The following is a 16,542-nucleotide window of genomic DNA, read 5'->3' as shown; positions in this document are numbered from 1 at the left end:
TTGGAGTTGGCAGCCTTTTTTTTCTGTTAGATGAGTAGATACGGAGAGTGCCAGGTACCCTTCTTTGTGTTTTCTCCCCTCTTTTCCCTTTCCCTTGGGTTATAGTCCTTTTGATCCAACTTATATATAACCTTATAGAAAGGAATAGAGGCTTAAAAGCTGTGGTGTTTGGGGCCTCCTTCCCTCCTTTCGGAACACAGTGCAATCCTAGGGCTTAGGCCATTTACCCTTTGGGAGCTGTATCTCTCCACAAGGACAGAGGGTTAGATTTTCAATTCTTGGAGACAATAAGTTTATTCATTTGAAGCAAAGCTCCAAAAGTCTGACCTTGCTAAGAAGATGCTATTATCCGATCCCCTTCCACTGGGGAGAAACTGCTTTTCAATGAAAAATTGCTATTGTTTTTACAAAGAGACAATAGAATTTATACTAAATTGCAATGAACATGATGTAGACCTTGTGGAAGGCAATAGGATTGAGAAATTATTCCTAAATGAACTCAGACAATGCACAAAGAGAACATAACTTGTGCATACAGAAGCTTTGTTCCTATGAGCCTTGCTATTGTAAAATCTCACTTAGTCAAAGAAGCAAAGATACTTCAAGCAGAATCCTGAGAATTCTTTGTAATTTGCTTCCTAATTCTGCATTCCCTGCCCTTCCCTGGTGTGCTTTTAGGTAAGTATGGAGAAAATGAATGAACACACAGGGAAATAGAACAGAAATGTTAACTACACTGTTCACAAGAGTAACTCAATCACACTTTCTTATGTGCATTAGAATTGTAGAGATGAAGAGGGATTTGATTCCAATCCCCTCTTTTACTCATTAGGTAAAAGGAGACACAGAGAATTTAAATGACTTGTTCAGAATCACATAGCCAGTTTTTGTTAAGTTGGGATTAGAAAACCAGCAATTGTTCGTACTATGACTACATCAACTCCTACTTTAATGACAATATTTATCCTTTCCAGAGTATTTATTGACCTCTATCTCATATAGGGTACAATGCCAGTCATTGGTTATGAGGAGCTGAATAAAACAGAGACAGCCTTGGCGTCATGGAACTTACTCAAAGCAATCTGGTGGGACAGTAAAAAATGGTACCATTCAATGCAGTCTGGTGCTAATTAGACAACAATCAAATTAAACTCTTCTTAGCATAGCTTACTTATTGAACTGATGGGAGAGCCAGCAGAGTTTCCTTTAGGATACTCTGATTCACAAACATTCTAAGGGGAGAAAATTTACTCTTGGATCCTGCTTTTATTAAAGAAGTTAGAGATTAAGGTTACAGACTTATTTTCTGTTACTTTGCTGCAAGATCTGTCCTTGTTCGCACAGAAACTTGGAGGCTGGTTAGTCAACCTCAGCTCTTCCTGCTAAGGTTGAGTCCTATAAAGCCTCGTTAGTCTAATTTAGTTGTCAAGGAGGGCTACTTTTTACCCAGCCTCTTCTGATTTAAACTCTTTGTCCAGCAGAACTGATGGAAACAAATAGAAAGAAAGACAAGTTGCTATTTTAATATAGAACATTTTGGTTTGGTTATCTGGAAAAAGATTCCAGAGCAACAGAAAGAAAAGACTCAGTTATGCTTCCTGCATAAACATCTGAGCAGCAACAGTTGAGTAAGAAACACATGTAAAGACAAGATGGGATGGAAATGTATTAGGATAAGCCACATGGAATTCCCTGTATGCAACAATTTTGACCTACAAAAATGGTAATGTCCTATAATTCAAATATGTTCTATTGCATGTATCAAAGTCAATTCAATTTAGTAAATGTTCATGCTTATTTTTGAGCAAGGGCCTTGGGTAATTTTACCTTTGCGTGACTCAGTTTCCTTATTTGAAAAGTTGGTATGATAGATTTTGTTTACTTATTTATTTACTGTTAAAATCAATTCAGCCGGGCACGGTGGCTCACGCCTGTAATCCCAGCACTTTGGGAGGCCTAGACAGGTGGATCCCGAGATCAGGAGATTGAGACCATCCTGGTTAACACGGTGAAACCCCGTCTCTACTAAAAATATAAAAAATTAGCCAGGCGTGGTGGTTGGTGCCTGTAGTCCCAGATACTCGGGAGGCTGAGGCAGGAGAATGGTGTGAACCCAGGAGGCAGAGCTTGCAGTGAGCCGAGATGGCGCCACTGCACTCCAACCTGGGCGACAGAGCGAGACTCCGTCTCAAAAAAAGAAAAAAAAATCAGTTAATCTAGCCAGGCACATGTTGGTCCTACAGAGATAAGAACGCTAGGTGCCACGTTGGTTGGCTCATACTGGCACCCTTCCCTTGGGATTACTTAGGCCTTTCTTCCTAAGCCTCCTTGTAGCAGGTTGAAATTACTCTATTCAAAGCTACCTGCATCTCAGTTCATTGGCTCCAGCACATTTATACTGCATTTGTGGTCTTCAAGCTCAGCCTTTTGAAGTCAATGCTTCATAATCCTGGATACATATTAGAACCACCAGGTGAGCTTTAACATGTACTGATGCCTGGACTCCACCCTAGAGCTTCTGAGTTGGTTGTTCTGTGAGGGTGCCAGGGCATCAGTGTTTTTTAAAAAGCTCCTTAGGTGATTTTTGTAGGCAACCCATGCTGAAAACCAAAGAGCCCTGAGAAATAACTCGATGCTTACACATTTTGATGAGAGATGATCAAGAGACACCAGCATCCTGAGGACTTTTCCGGTCATATTTATACTGCTTGTTTGGTTTTTCATGCAGCTTTTCCCATCTCATTCCCTATCCTTCTGCATCAGTAAGTTGTTAGTGAGGAAGGAGTCCTTGCCCCTGGAAATCCTGGAGCTGACACTGGAGACACGAGGGTACCTGGCCAGGGAGGGCTCAAGCTACTGCTGTTAGGATTCTCCTGTTCCCAATGGGAATTCCAACCAACTTAAAGGTGGCAGCGAGAACTGCTTAGGAGATACATGTATCCTTCTGAAACATGCTGAGTGGGGAACCCTGAGCTGTATCACCGCTGTGCTATAGTTGATTCACTTATTTGGTCTTCTGGGTGCAATCTGCGGTTCTGAACACAAGCCTTTGTACCATTGTCAATATCTTTCCTGGCCCAGTTCCCTGTTACATTGTGCTGGCTGAAATTTTATCCACTCTTTAAAGTTGACTCCAAATACTACCTGCTCCATAAAACCTTTCTTAAGTCTACCCCCTGCCAGTCTTGCATGTTGTTTTGAAGTTCGATAACATATGGCAGCAGACAAAGTAGAAATAGCAATGGGCTGGGGATCATGCCAAGCTCCAGTTCTGTGCAAACCAATAGCACTGGAGCACGTATACTCATAATCAGTTTTTGTTGAATGGCTGCGTGACCGACTAAATGGATGAACCGGTTGCCTTGGGTGAGAAACTGTTTGGAGCCTTAATATCTTTATCTGTAGAATAAGGTCATGCCTGGGTCTTGTTTAATGGTGAGTCCCATCCTTCTATTGGAATCAGAATCACTGGGGTCCTGAGAATCTGTGTTTAACATATACCCTTGGCGATCATTTTACTCAATAAAATTGGAAAAGCATTGAACTGGTGGTTATCTGTTCAATCAAAACAATGTGATGGCAGTTGCAAATGTATGACATTGGTATTTATAAATATGAGAAATTCCTTTTTTTTTTTTTGAGATGGAGTCTTACTCTTTTGCCCAGGCTGGAATGCAGTGGTGCAATCTCGGCCCACTGCAACCTCCGCCTCCTGGGTTCAAGTGATTCTCCTGCCTCACCCTCCTGAGTAGCTGGGATTATAGGTGTGTGCCATCACACCCAGCTAATTTTTGTATTTTTAGTAGAGACAAGGTTTCATCATGTTGGCCAGGCTGGTCTCAAACTCCTGACCTCAAGTGATCTGCCCACCTTGGCCTCCTAAAGAGCTGGGATTACAGGCATGAGCCACCACACCCAGCCAGAGAAAGTATTTTTGTTGAAGGAAGGTGGAAGAAATCTCCTGGTTGAAAAAACATTTAAGTGGTGGAAAAATCCTGAAATACTCCAGGAATATTAGGATTGTCTCCAGGTGGAGTTAAGTTGGAGCAGAGTGAGAATGACACACATGAGTATCATTAATTATTTGCATACCCTTCCCCTTTACAGTCAATGATTATGCATTAATTACCTGGTCATCTGGCTAAGCCAAGCACTGAGGATAAATGAATGATTTTTGCCATAACCTTTTTATGTAGATGTGGCCTTTATTATTATTCATCCTTGATGATGTCAGCTCCAGAACCAGGAACAGAAGCCCTAGGATGTAATTGAGTCCTATTTCCAAAACTGTCTTCTTAGAAGTTCCCGAGTCTGGAACTATGAATTAGAACTTCTTGCCTGACTGCCTTCCTTCTTTTACCCTCCCTCCCTCCCTCCCTCCCTCCTTCTTTCCTTCCTTCCTTCCTTCCTTCCTTCCTTCCTTCCTTCCTTCCTTCCTTCCTTCCTTCCTTCCTTCCTTCCCTTCTTTCCTCCTTTCTGTCTTTCCTTCCTTTGTTCCTTTGTTTTTTCTTTGATGGGGTCTTGCTCTGTTTCCTAGGCTGGAGTGCAGTGGTGTGATCATAGTTCATTGCAGGCTTGAACTTCTGGGCTCAAGAGATCCTCCCACCCCAGCCTCCCAAGTAGCTGGAGCTGTAGGTGCATGCCACCATACCCAGCTAGCTACGTATTTTTTTTTATTGGAATCTATGGATTCTGTTTTTCATAGGAATGACTCTCTGAATTTTATAAATGAGATAGGTGGGGAAGAATAAGATTTTCTTTATAGGCTTTTTTTTTTTTAAGCTATCTTTGCTGTAATGTACCGAATCTAAGTGAGGATTACAAGTTATGTTACAGGTTTTTGGACTGAAAATCTTCTAAAGATGATAAGTCACCAGCCGTGAAGACTTTATTCCTTCCCAAATCAGTATTCAACTTCAGACGAATTTTCTAGCCATCAGAGAAAGAGTGGACCTGCTGTGTTTCTGATTAATTTTCAGTGACCTTCTTGTTAGAAAAACTAGCTTCTATTTCTGACTGTATCACTGAGCCACTGTGTGACCTTAATTATGTTAAAACGCTTTGGGATATCTTGGTTTCACATTCTGTAAAATGGAGATAAAATACATTGCATACATCTTTCAGAAACAACATGAGGATTAATGAGATAATGTTATTAGGTGTATTAAAGTCACCCAACTTTTTTCATATTTAGATTTCTAATTCATTTCCTAATACTAAAATAGGGTCCTGTATTAAAATATAAACCAAACGACTATGCAGGATTAAGATTATAGTGAGTTGTCATAGTTATTTCCCAAAAAGAACGAACAGATGACAAATAGGATTAAGAAGCTTCTATATATAAATCCTATATATACATCTTTCATTTTACTTTAATTCTGTGTTTCACTAATACTTTGGAAGAGAGAATCTTTTACAGTTCTAGGAATCTTGATCCATATGCCAGGCTGTCTGCTTAATTTAAACATTACCAAAATGAATTAAAATCTTACACTGTCAATAATAATTTGCTTTACTGAGTAATGAGGGTGTTATCCCTAAGCAAGCATTCAGCCCAGAGCCCAGCCCCTGGTAGAGTGTTATCTCTGGAACAACTCAGTGCTTGCTGGAGGAAACCCAGGAACCAAAATTCAGAGGAGCTGTCCATCACTGCTGGCCCATCCATCATGCTGTGGCCCCACCTTGAACAGGGAATTTGCCTGCCATGAATTTCATCATTGGCTGCATTTCATAAGTCGAGGCTGGTAATCAGACAGGGTCACCCTGAAATCCCATCTGGTGAGTGAGGCATCACGTGGCTACATTTCTCTTCTGGATGGATGGCGTTTCCCAGCCTCTGGAGGTTTTAAAGGTATGAAAAGCAGCTTAGAAATGCCAAGGGAGCAGCTCTGCTAGCACATAAGTGGACACAAACAACAGGAATTGGAGACTGGGTGGGAGGAGAGGGGCGGGAGGGTGGAAAAAAAGGGAAGAGGAAAAGCAGAAAATAAAAAGAAAAAATATAAGCCAGGTGGGAGGAAGGAGATCATAGAATTCTACATAAAAGTGGGGATAAAGGCCAGGCACAGCGGCTCGCGCCTTTAATCCCAGCACTTTGGGGCCAAGTCGGGCGGATCACGAGGTCAGGAGATCAAGACCATCCTGGCCAACACAGTGAAACCCTGTCTCTAATAAAAATACAAAAATTAGCCTGGTGGTGGTGGTGTGTGCCTGTAATCCCAGCTATTCAGGAGGCTGAGGCAAGAGAATCGCTTGAACCCGGGAGGCAGAGGTTGCAGTGAGCCGAGATCCAGCCTGGGCGACAGAGTGAGACTGTCTCAAAAAAAAAAAAAAAAAAAAAAGGTGGAGATAAAAAGAAAAGAGCACAGATAGTGTGATAAACCAGAAAGTTACTTACATTTACGTTTACTGGGATGATAGGTTTGGGAGGTGGCAAGTCGACCTGTACCGATTTTCCCGAGAGTATTTCATTTTCAAACTGTTTACTTATGTGTACCCCACTGGAGCCTTTCCATAAAATAGGCCAATATTATCCTTTTTGCATATGTAAAAAAAGGAAAAAAAAAGCGTAAGCTTGTAAATTTGATGCAATCCTATTTGTTTGTTTCTGCTTTTGTTGCTTCTGTGTTTCCGAGAAATCATTGCCCAGATCAATGTGGTGGAGCTTTTCCCCTCTGTTTCCTTCTAGTAGCTTTATAGCTTCAGGTCTTATGTTTAAGTCTTTAATCCATTCTGAGTTGATTTTTGTATGTGGTGTAAGACAAGGGTCCAGTTTCATTTTTCTGCATATGAGTGTCCAGTTTTCTCAACGCCATTTATTGAAGAGACTATCCTTTTTCCATGGGGTGTTCTTGGCACCTCTGTTGAAAATCAGTTGACTATAAATGCGTGGGTTTATTTCTGTGCTCTCTGTCGTGTTCCATTGGTCAATGTGTCTATTTTTGTGTCAGTACCATGCTGTTTTCAGTAGCACAGGATCCAGCTAAGACTCTGGGAGGGGTCCTAAGAATGTGATTAGATCATCACATATTTTTGTAAACTTCACGAGAGGAACTACAGTCTTCAGACTGGTGCAGTCTCTTTCTTTTCTGACTTCCCCTTCATCACGGTTCATCTTATGCTCGGTGACGTTGGGCATTTTTGGCAATTGGCTGGGGGAAGTTGAGTTGGGGATGTATTTGGACAGAGCAGAATATATTTGGGGGCTTCTGGTCACTTTCATGTATGGTTAAGTTGTGGCTAGTTGTTCTGAGGTGGGAGTAATTCCCAGATGTGTCTCATGGAATCTGGTTCTGTTAGCAGAAGAGAAAAAAAGCTTGGAATGGAAGGCATTAGAAACTAATTTGGGGAAAATTTTTCCAGTCATCAAATGTGCAAAATTGCAAGCAAAGAATTCACTTGTTTTTGAAGCCTCATCAAAGTGGAGCTTCTCTTTTGCAGCACATTGTAATGATAAGTACGCTCTTTTTCTTTTTTTGATGGGGATCCGACAAAACAGAATTTACTATAATTTTTGTGTTTATAAAGTAAAACGAGTCATAGTAATACAAGTACACCTAAATGTGAAGTTACTTTTTAAAAATAAATCCCAACTATAATATTAGAAAAGCAATTTTAGTCAGTCATGTTAAAACTAATTTTAAACACCTTTTAGAAAATATTACAAAACTGTCACCATATAAAGATATCAATGAGTATGTAGCAAACAATGTAGGGAGAAAAGTATTATATGTCAGGCAGAATAAAAACATCTTATATTTCAGAGGTTTTTGGTATTTGTGGCTTTTATCAACTTCTAAATTTTTTATTTTAAAATTATCTATCTATCTATCTATCTATCTATCTATCTATCTATCTATCTATCTATCTATCTATCTATCTATCTATCTGTCTAGAGACAGGGTCTCACTCTGACACCCAGGCTGGAGTGCAGTGGCATGATCTTGGCTCACTGCAGTCTTGATCTCGGGGGCTCAAGTGATTTCCCACCTCAGCCTCCTGAGTAGCTGGGACCATAGACCCATTACCGTCACACCCGGCTAATTTTTTGTTTGTTTGTTTTTGTTTTTGAGAGGGAGTCTTGCTCTGTCGCCCAGGCTGCAGTGCAGTGGTGCGATCTCGGGTCCCTGCAAGCTCCGCCTCCCGGGTTCCCGCCAGTCTCCTGCCTCAGCCTCCCGAGTAGCTGGGACTACAGGCGCCGCCACCACACCCGGCTAATTTTTTGTATTTTTAGTAGAGACAGGGTTTCACTGTGTTAGCCACGTTGGTCTCAATCTCCTGACCTTGTGATCTGCCCGCCTCGGCCTCCCAAAGTGCTGGGATTACAGTTGTGAGCCACCGCGCCTGGCCATACCCAGCTAGTTTTCTGTATTTAATTTTTTTAATTGCTCTGATTTTATTTATCATATAAGTATTTCCCTTCATACTTAATTTTAGATTAATAATTGGGTATTTTTCTTAAAGAGAGTCTCTAAATCACGTATAATCTTTAGTTTCTACAAAACCTGGATTGAATCTTGAAAAGATCAGATAAATAGTTTTTCTATGGTCACAGAGAAATTGACAAAAGAAGCCAACAGAGCACAGAGCAGCTGTGCTGTGTTGGCTTCTTTGGCTTTCTGCCTAGTACCTTAGTCTTTCTCTAGCTTTAAGAGAAATGTTAAAGCCAGTGCTATATTAGATATGCGTTCTAGAAGGTATTTACATGTTTAAATTGATGTCACAAAATACATGAACATCAGAGGGATGTGACCCAAAAAGAAATGATTAATAATTCAATGTTTTTATTAAGTGGCAAATTTAGTTATAAAAAGATATTAAGTAAAATAGAAAATTAGCTGCATTTACTGTTTGTTTTACTTTTATATGTAGATGAATACAGTGCAAATGTATATTCAACAGGCAAGAGGAATAGCATCAAACTTGAAATCAGAAGGTCTTGATGAAAAGCCCGCTTCTACTTCTAAAGTACCTGGAAATGTGGTAGATTTGGTTACTTGTCCCCATAATTATCTCTCTTTTACTTCTTGAGTTGTAGCCCCATAGCTAGACTACATTTCCATCTTCTTTAGGTTAGGAGTAGCCATTAGAGGCTAACTTTGGTTAATGGGTTGCAAATTAAAATTATGTGGGCAATTGTGTGCAATGTCCTTAATAAGGCGCTGCTTCCTAACCTTCTTTCCCCTTCCCTCTGGGCTGGCATGCAGATGTGGTGGGTCCATTTTACCTAATGACACGGGCAAACCCAAGGGAACCGCAAGATAGGAGCCTGGGCCCTCAATTTCATGACATCTTTTCACTGTTTTAGGAGAGAAAAATAAGGAATAATTTTTTTTGAGCTATTGCATTTTCGAGATCTTCTTGTAAAAATAGCTTATCTTGTGCCCTAACCAACACAGTGAAATATTGGCAAGTCACCACCTCTCAAAGCTTCCATTTCCTCGCATGTAAAATAAGGGCGATAAATCAAGCCTGGTAACACGTGTCGCAGCTCTGAGTATTAGATAAAATAATATAGATCAGAGATGAATACATTGCATCATATAAAATGTTATTTTGTATTTTAGTATTGCAGCTACCAGAGGGGAGAAAATAAGATGAAGGTTTTATTTCCTATTTTTTACATAAACTTTTTATTTTGGAATAAGCTAAGATTAACAGAGAATTAGCAAAATAAGTACTGAGTTTCTGTATACCCCTCAATCAGTTTCTCTGATGTTAACCATTTACATTCTCATGACAGATTTGTCAGAACTAAAAACCAGCATTGGTACTTTACTGCTGCTTAGGTTATTTGGATTTCACTAGTTTTTCCATGAAATGTCCTTTTTCTCTTCCAGGATCCCATGCAGGAGATAGCATTGCATTTGTTGCCATCATCTTTTAGTCTGTTCTGTTCCGAATACTTTCTCAGTCTTTATTTGTCATGATCATGACAAATTCAGGGAGTACTGGCCAGGTATTTGGTAGAAGGTTCCTCTGTTTGAGTTTGTGTTTTCATGATTAGATTGGGGTGACTGAGGTGGGGGGAGGTGTATTAGTCTGTTCTCACATTGCTGTAAAGAAATACCTGAGGCTGGGTAATTTATAAAGAAAAGAGGTTTAATTGGCTCATGGTTCTGCAGACCAGTCCAGGAAGCATGGCAGCTTTTGCTTCTGGGGAGAAGATTCTGGGGAAGATTCCTGTCATGGCAGAAAGCAAAAGGGGAGCCAGCATTTCACATGGCCAGAGCAGGAGGAAGAGAGAGAGGAGGGAGGTGCCACACACTTTTAAACAAGCAGATCTCACTATCGCAATGACAGCTCCAAGGGGGATGGCGATAAACCATGAGAGACTGCCCCCACGAACTAATCACCGCCCACCAGGCCCCACCTCCAGCATTGGAGGTTACATTTCAACATGAGATTTAGACGGGGACACAGATCCAACCCATACGGGGGGAGGATTTTATTTTTAATGAAAACGGTAATTCAGAATAAAAATGCAGTGTGTGTGTGAGAGAGAAAAAAACCTCCTTTTTCAATTTGATTGCCTCATCGACTCTGACTGCTGTTCTAGTTAGCATACTCCTGTCATAGAGCAGAATTGCTTACTGAAGCTCTATGAGGTACCTTTGAGAATCACGACAATGCATTCAGCCTCCTGTCTTTGTCCTGATACCTCTGGAGAAGACTGAGTTGCTTCTTTGTCGCATTCATTCCAGAAAGATGTCTAAAAAGCACAGGGTTGTGAGTCTGGAACTTGATGACAGATAGACCAGTGTCTAGTCCAGTTGAACAGAAAAGAGTGTATTTTAGAAAAACTGTCCACTGACAGCTTCATACCACAGTGAACTGATCAGCAAATCCTCAACACATTGGGATGGTTTTATTGTTATTGTTTTATTTTTTTCAGAGTGAGGGAGGGAGGTAAGAAGGAAGGGAGAGAGGGAAAGAGGAACAGAGGACTATTACAAAAGCAAATGTGAATTATAGATGAGAAAAGAGATGGGACTTGGTGAATTTAGAATCTTAAGGAAAAGTCTAGATGAACAGGGAGACTAAAATCTTTTCTTGGATGCTGACCTATAGTTTGACTCCCCAGATACAAAAAGGAGAAAGCAGTATTTTGATTGGGACAGAAATTAACCTACTTCTTTCTTTATTTACTTTTCAAGGTGAGCAAGATCTGGGAAAAGGCCTGCTAGCAAATTTTGTTTTTATTATTTCAAACAAAGATAATCATTTTGAAAGGCATTAGACTTTCAAAAAAATTTCAAAAAATTTTAATTATTTCTGGCTATCTGAGGTCTTGATTATGCAAAATTCCCATCAGAACACACACACACACACTCTCTCTCTTTCCTATACTTAAGAAAAAAATCGATATTGAGAAAACTATGACTGAAGAGAGCTTAATTTTGATTAAATTTTGGGGTCCATTCTTTCAAGAGCTCTTTCAGCTAAATGCTCAAATCCAGTCTGTGGGTAGCTCTCAGTATCTGTCTTTCTTTTAAGGTCTGGCTCTGCAAATCTTGTCCTGGCCTCCAAAGACACCATCTCAGAGGGTGCTTGGTGTATTTCAACTTAATCTTTGTCCACACACTCCTTTCTCTACACTTGGCTTTCCTCTGACCATGTATCTTTTTACTGACCATTATTTCTCTACTTCTCAATAATCCCCCTGCCCAGCTCTCTCTTACTTCAGCCTCACAGCCCAGTCTTCACCACACTCTGCTGACCCTTCTTAAATGCATGTCTATTCCATCCATTTCTTTCTATCTCTATTGGCAGGGTCTGGTACAAGCCATTACTGCTTTTCTCCTGGACTAATTCATAATCTCCAACAAAGCTAGAGTGATATTACTGAGACATAATTCTCTTTGTATCAGTTCTACATGCTTTAAGCTTTTCATTGGCTTCATTTTTCTTTCCTTGAGGGCAGTCAACATTCTGGAGAAAATTGCTGATAATAGATGGAGCCCTGCTCGATCTGATTCACCCTTATTTCCCTGGTCAGATCTCGTTGCATTCCCTCCTGCTGTCCTTATTTGCCATCTCTCCACCTGCTTTCCCCCCTTGTCCTTCCCATCTCTCTCCATCATTGACGCTGCAGTCACTCCTTTTAGTCCCTGGAGGATTCCCTGGTTTTGCTTTCTCTTCTCAAGGCCTTCAGTCAACACTCTCCAAATCCCGCTCCTTTTCCTCTTTTAGGATGCTATGGTCTCATTCAATCCCCAGGAAAATCTTCCTGACCTCCTCTTCTACTAATTTAGGTTGGTTTTCTCCACTGTGTGTCCATAGAACTCTAACTTTCCCTTTAGTAAATCATCCTTTTTTGTGATTATTCATGGGCTTGTATTTCCCTTGGTATTTAACTCCTTGTTAAATAGTTTGTAAATAAATTTCTTAACCATTTCAAAGATGTACACATCCTAGAACCTCTCATGAACCACATTACAGAGGAACGGAAGATTCACTTGAGTTACAAAATATGGCAAGTAAATAGTGGAAGGATCTATTACCTGTTGTTGTTGTTTCTGGGACAGGGTCTCTTTCTGTTGTCCAGACTGGAGTGCAGTGGTGTGATCATGGCTCACCGAAGCCTCCAACTCTTGAAGTGATTCTCTTACTTCAGCTTCCTGAATAGCTAGTATTATAGGTGTATACCATCAGGCCCAGCTAATTTTTAATGCTTTGTAGAGACTGGGTCTCACTATCCTTGTACTCCTGGGATCAAGTGATCCTCCCATCTCAGCCTCCCAAAGTGCTGGGACTATAGGCGTGAGCCACTGTGTTTGCCCTGGTTTTTCTTCTTAGTGCACAAGTTTTCTTTTACTATACACATATTGATGACTGCTCTATATTGTACTGTAAAATAGCTGCAACCTGTAGGAAAATGTAGCAGTTTCTTTTTGATAGTATACTCAGAATTTAATTTTCTCTATTCCTTTTATCTACCCTAAGCGAGGGCCCATAGTAGAAGGCACTGGATGTTGTAGTTTCACAAGTTATGATACTTACATAGAGAATTAAGCATGCCTGGGATTACTCACAGAAAAATGACTAGCTGTAACCAACAACCTTGATTTTGTTACATGTCTGCATAAGTAGCATAAGTAGTTATATTCTTTTTTTTTTTTCTTTTTTTGAGACAAAGTCTCACACTGTCACCCAGGCTGGAGTGCAGTGGCATGATCTCGGCTCACTTCAACCTCTACCTCCTGGGTTCAAGCGTTTCTCCTGCCTCAGCCTCCCGAGTAGCTGGGATTACAGGTGTGCACCACCACGCCCAGCTAATTTTTGTCTTTTTAGTAGAGACAGCTTTTCACAATGTTGGCCAGGATGGTCTCGATCTCTTGACCTCATGATCCACCCGCCTCGGCCTCCCAAAGTGCTGGGATTATGGGCATGAGTCACCAGTGCTCGGCCAGTAGTTATATTCTTAAATTGATATCCAAATGCAGTTAATTGTAACAACTGTGAGAAGGGTTGCATGCTTCCAGAACGATGAATTATACATGAAGAGAAAAGTACAATGATCAGTTTTGATAGAAATTTTAAAAAGATTTAGAATCTCTGATTTAGATGTGATAAAGTTTTCTTCTAAACACTTGACTCTTATGTTGAAGACTCCAATGTGTCTACACTTAACATTTCTATTCCTTTGGCTTCCATTTTCGTGAATGTTGATGTTTGATTATGAGTCTCTCCCCTTTGAAAACATTATGTATTTTCCCTTGACTATTTCCAGAGGAATATTTTTCATTTTAAGTTATAAAACTGGTTTTAAGTTTAATCTTGAAAAATTTCCTTTTGGAGCTAGAAATCTAGATGTTGTTCTTTGGAAGCTATTGAATATAACTAACACATTTCTGTCATTTCCATGTATATCTACTCACATTTAGAGATGAAGTGCAATTACACCTATTTATAGTGTTATGTAACTAGGAGTCTGAGTTTTATCCCAACTGACATAGTGAATTGTGGAAAAACGCATAAGAATGTTTCTGTGTTTTTATTACAGCTATGATTGACTTGCTGTGACAGTCTATCCTCCTAACAAATGCAATATTACTGCTAAAATGTCCCCATTCAGCAGAAATGCATAAACAAGGAAGGGAAGTAATGTAATTTTAGCTTATATTTACCTTTGACTTGTGGTTCCCAGTTTTGGATGGCAGCCACAAAAAACCAAGCAAATTCCCAGGATGCCAGGCCACAAGGCAGTTTCCGGCAACAGTAAGTGATTGCAGCTTTCTTAGAACTTTCCAAATATAACTTCTTCATAACAAGTATTTAAAGGCAAATAGAGTTACATTCTCTTGCTTATGAACATCTACCTTATAAACATCTGTAAAAAGAAAAGCTTTAGACAAATTAAAGGTAACAGCGTTTAATCGAGCAAAGAACTCTGTGCGTCGGGCGATCCTCAGAACCAGAACAGGTTCTGAAAGACTTTCTGAGGCTGCCACATGGCTGGTTAATGTTTACGGACAAAAAAAACAAGGTCACTGAAGAACAGAAGATGGAAGGAGGTGTGCAGACAGCTCAGCTAGTTAAAGCTTGGTATTTGCCTGTTGAACCGGGTTTCAATAGCTGGCCACCTGTCATTGACTGAAGCTTGGCTGCCGTGATTGGCCGAGACTCAGCTATTTGTTACAAAGGCAAATTCCTAAGTCAGATTTTCAGTTTGTTTCCCTACTAAGTTAAGTCACAGGTTGTCTTGTAGGGCTCATATGGAGACTTTTAAAGCTTAAATTTAGTTTGATTTAACACATCTCTTATGTGCACTTTCCTGTTGCTGCTGTCATGGTGCTCCCCTCCCTCCCAGATGTTGGGGACTTTCTTATTCTGTTGATCCAGCTGACAAAATCCTGTGGTTGTTCATACCCTTCACACATGCCTGCCACCTCTCCCTTTCCTAGTGCCACTGCTGGTGCTAACTGGTCTTGTCACCCCTCTCTTCTTGATGCTGGAGCAGAGTTGAGTTTTGTAACTCTGGGCTTATGGACATTCTAGATACAGCATGAACTGGAACTCTGAATGTGTTTTCCTTTAGGAATTCACATGGTAAACCACCTTATTCATCTGTGTGGAGGGTTGAATGGTTTTTTTCCTCTGCCTTAGAACGAAATCATCACACAATAATAGTTGCGTGGAAAGTCTATTAAACACTGACTTAGGAAGGGTGGATGGTAATTTGTGAAAAACTGGAATTGCCTGGGCCTCCAGCACTGTTCATATTTATGTAGTATATATATTAATTTAGTAACAAAATGGATTATGATTTTAAGAAACATATCAGTTTTGAAACAAGCAAAACTACTATTGTATGAGTAGTGTAGGGGAAGAAAGATGTGATACCTTTTTTTTTTTTTGAATCAATTATAAGAGTAACAATCAACACTCCTATAACAAAAACGGGTTAACAAGAGAAAAGCATAACAACTTTATTTAACCAAAGTTTTATGTGACACAGGACACTTCAGAAATGATGACTCAATGAGCCGGGGAAAATGGCTTACTTTTATGCTTAGGTTTGATGAAGAATGGACAGCCATGTAGAAATGTGATTGAACAAAAATAGTACAATCTAGTGGTAACAGACCAAGGTCTATCTGTTCAGATTCTTCTAGATGTCGCTGGGTAGCATTTCCCCTGAACCCCACTGTATGGGGCAGAACTCCTCTGGAATGAGGGTCTTCAAGGCAGAAGGGAGAAGGCAGAGAGTAACCTTTCTAGGTTTTATGGTTTGCTTTGAAGAGAGGTTCTAGTTTCTATGACACCTTAAGTAAGAGAAATCCTGGGGTTGGTGTGATGGCTCATGCCTGTAATCCCAACACTTTGGGAGGCTAAGGCAGGAGGATCACTTGAGGTCAATAGTTCAGAACCAGCCTAAGCAACATGGTGAGATCCTTTCTCTATTTAAATATATATTTTTTAAAATAAAAAAATAAAGGAAAGAGGAATTCTGGTTTCTATTACTTGCTTTGGAGCAGAAAGAGGGTTGGGAGACAGGAGAAGGTCAGAGAGATTTTGATTCCGCGCTGCTTCTGAGGTCTTTCCATTTTCTTTAGTTCAAAGTACTCAGCATACCAAAGTGCCATGCTTTGGGCCATCATTTTCTGAGTTTGCAAAATAGTATAGCAATCAACTCAAAAGTAAAACACAAGGTTTGGTCGACTGGCATTTGAGTAGCCCTGTCCCATGTTTACAAAAGTGTTGGAATTCTAGAATTTTGCCAATGGATAATCATGTGACAAATGCAGAATCAAGATGACTGGGAATAATTTTGAGTTTGACCTTTCCCTTTTACCACTCCCATCTCTAAAACACATACATTTGGAAAGCAGATTTAGAAATATTCAATGCTCTTTCAAGTTATCTATGCTTAAAAATTTATTTTTAAAGGAAATGTTGTCTATTGAGCCTAAATCACTATGCTCTTTGGGAGTTTAGTAAGAAGTAATTGGATATGAAACAGAAGGTACAGGTGGTTGGGGAGGTCCTGTGACTTCAGGAATGAATATGAATTTCATTAATTAAAATGAGATACTC

General features: G+C 40.1%; 1 long non-coding RNA gene across 1 annotated transcript; it reads right to left on the bottom strand.

Annotated features, from left to right (window-relative positions):
• Nucleotides 1-5,491: 5,491 nt before the first annotated feature.
• On the bottom strand, nucleotides 5,492-14,462 carry LOC112621352. Its single transcript, XR_003118709.1, has 2 exons — nucleotides 14,133-14,462; nucleotides 5,492-5,839 (listed from the first exon to the last, which is right to left on the bottom strand). It is a non-coding gene; the product is annotated as an uncharacterized LOC112621352 (long non-coding RNA).
• Between the last annotated feature and the right edge of the window lie 2,080 nt (nucleotides 14,463-16,542).

Source organism: Theropithecus gelada, chromosome 3 (genome assembly GCF_003255815.1).
Source record: "Theropithecus gelada isolate Dixy chromosome 3, Tgel_1.0, whole genome shotgun sequence".
Lineage (NCBI taxonomy): Eukaryota > Metazoa > Chordata > Mammalia > Primates > Cercopithecidae > Theropithecus > Theropithecus gelada.
Note: the sequence above shows the minus strand (reverse complement) of the source record. Positions and strands in the feature narration are given on the sequence as shown.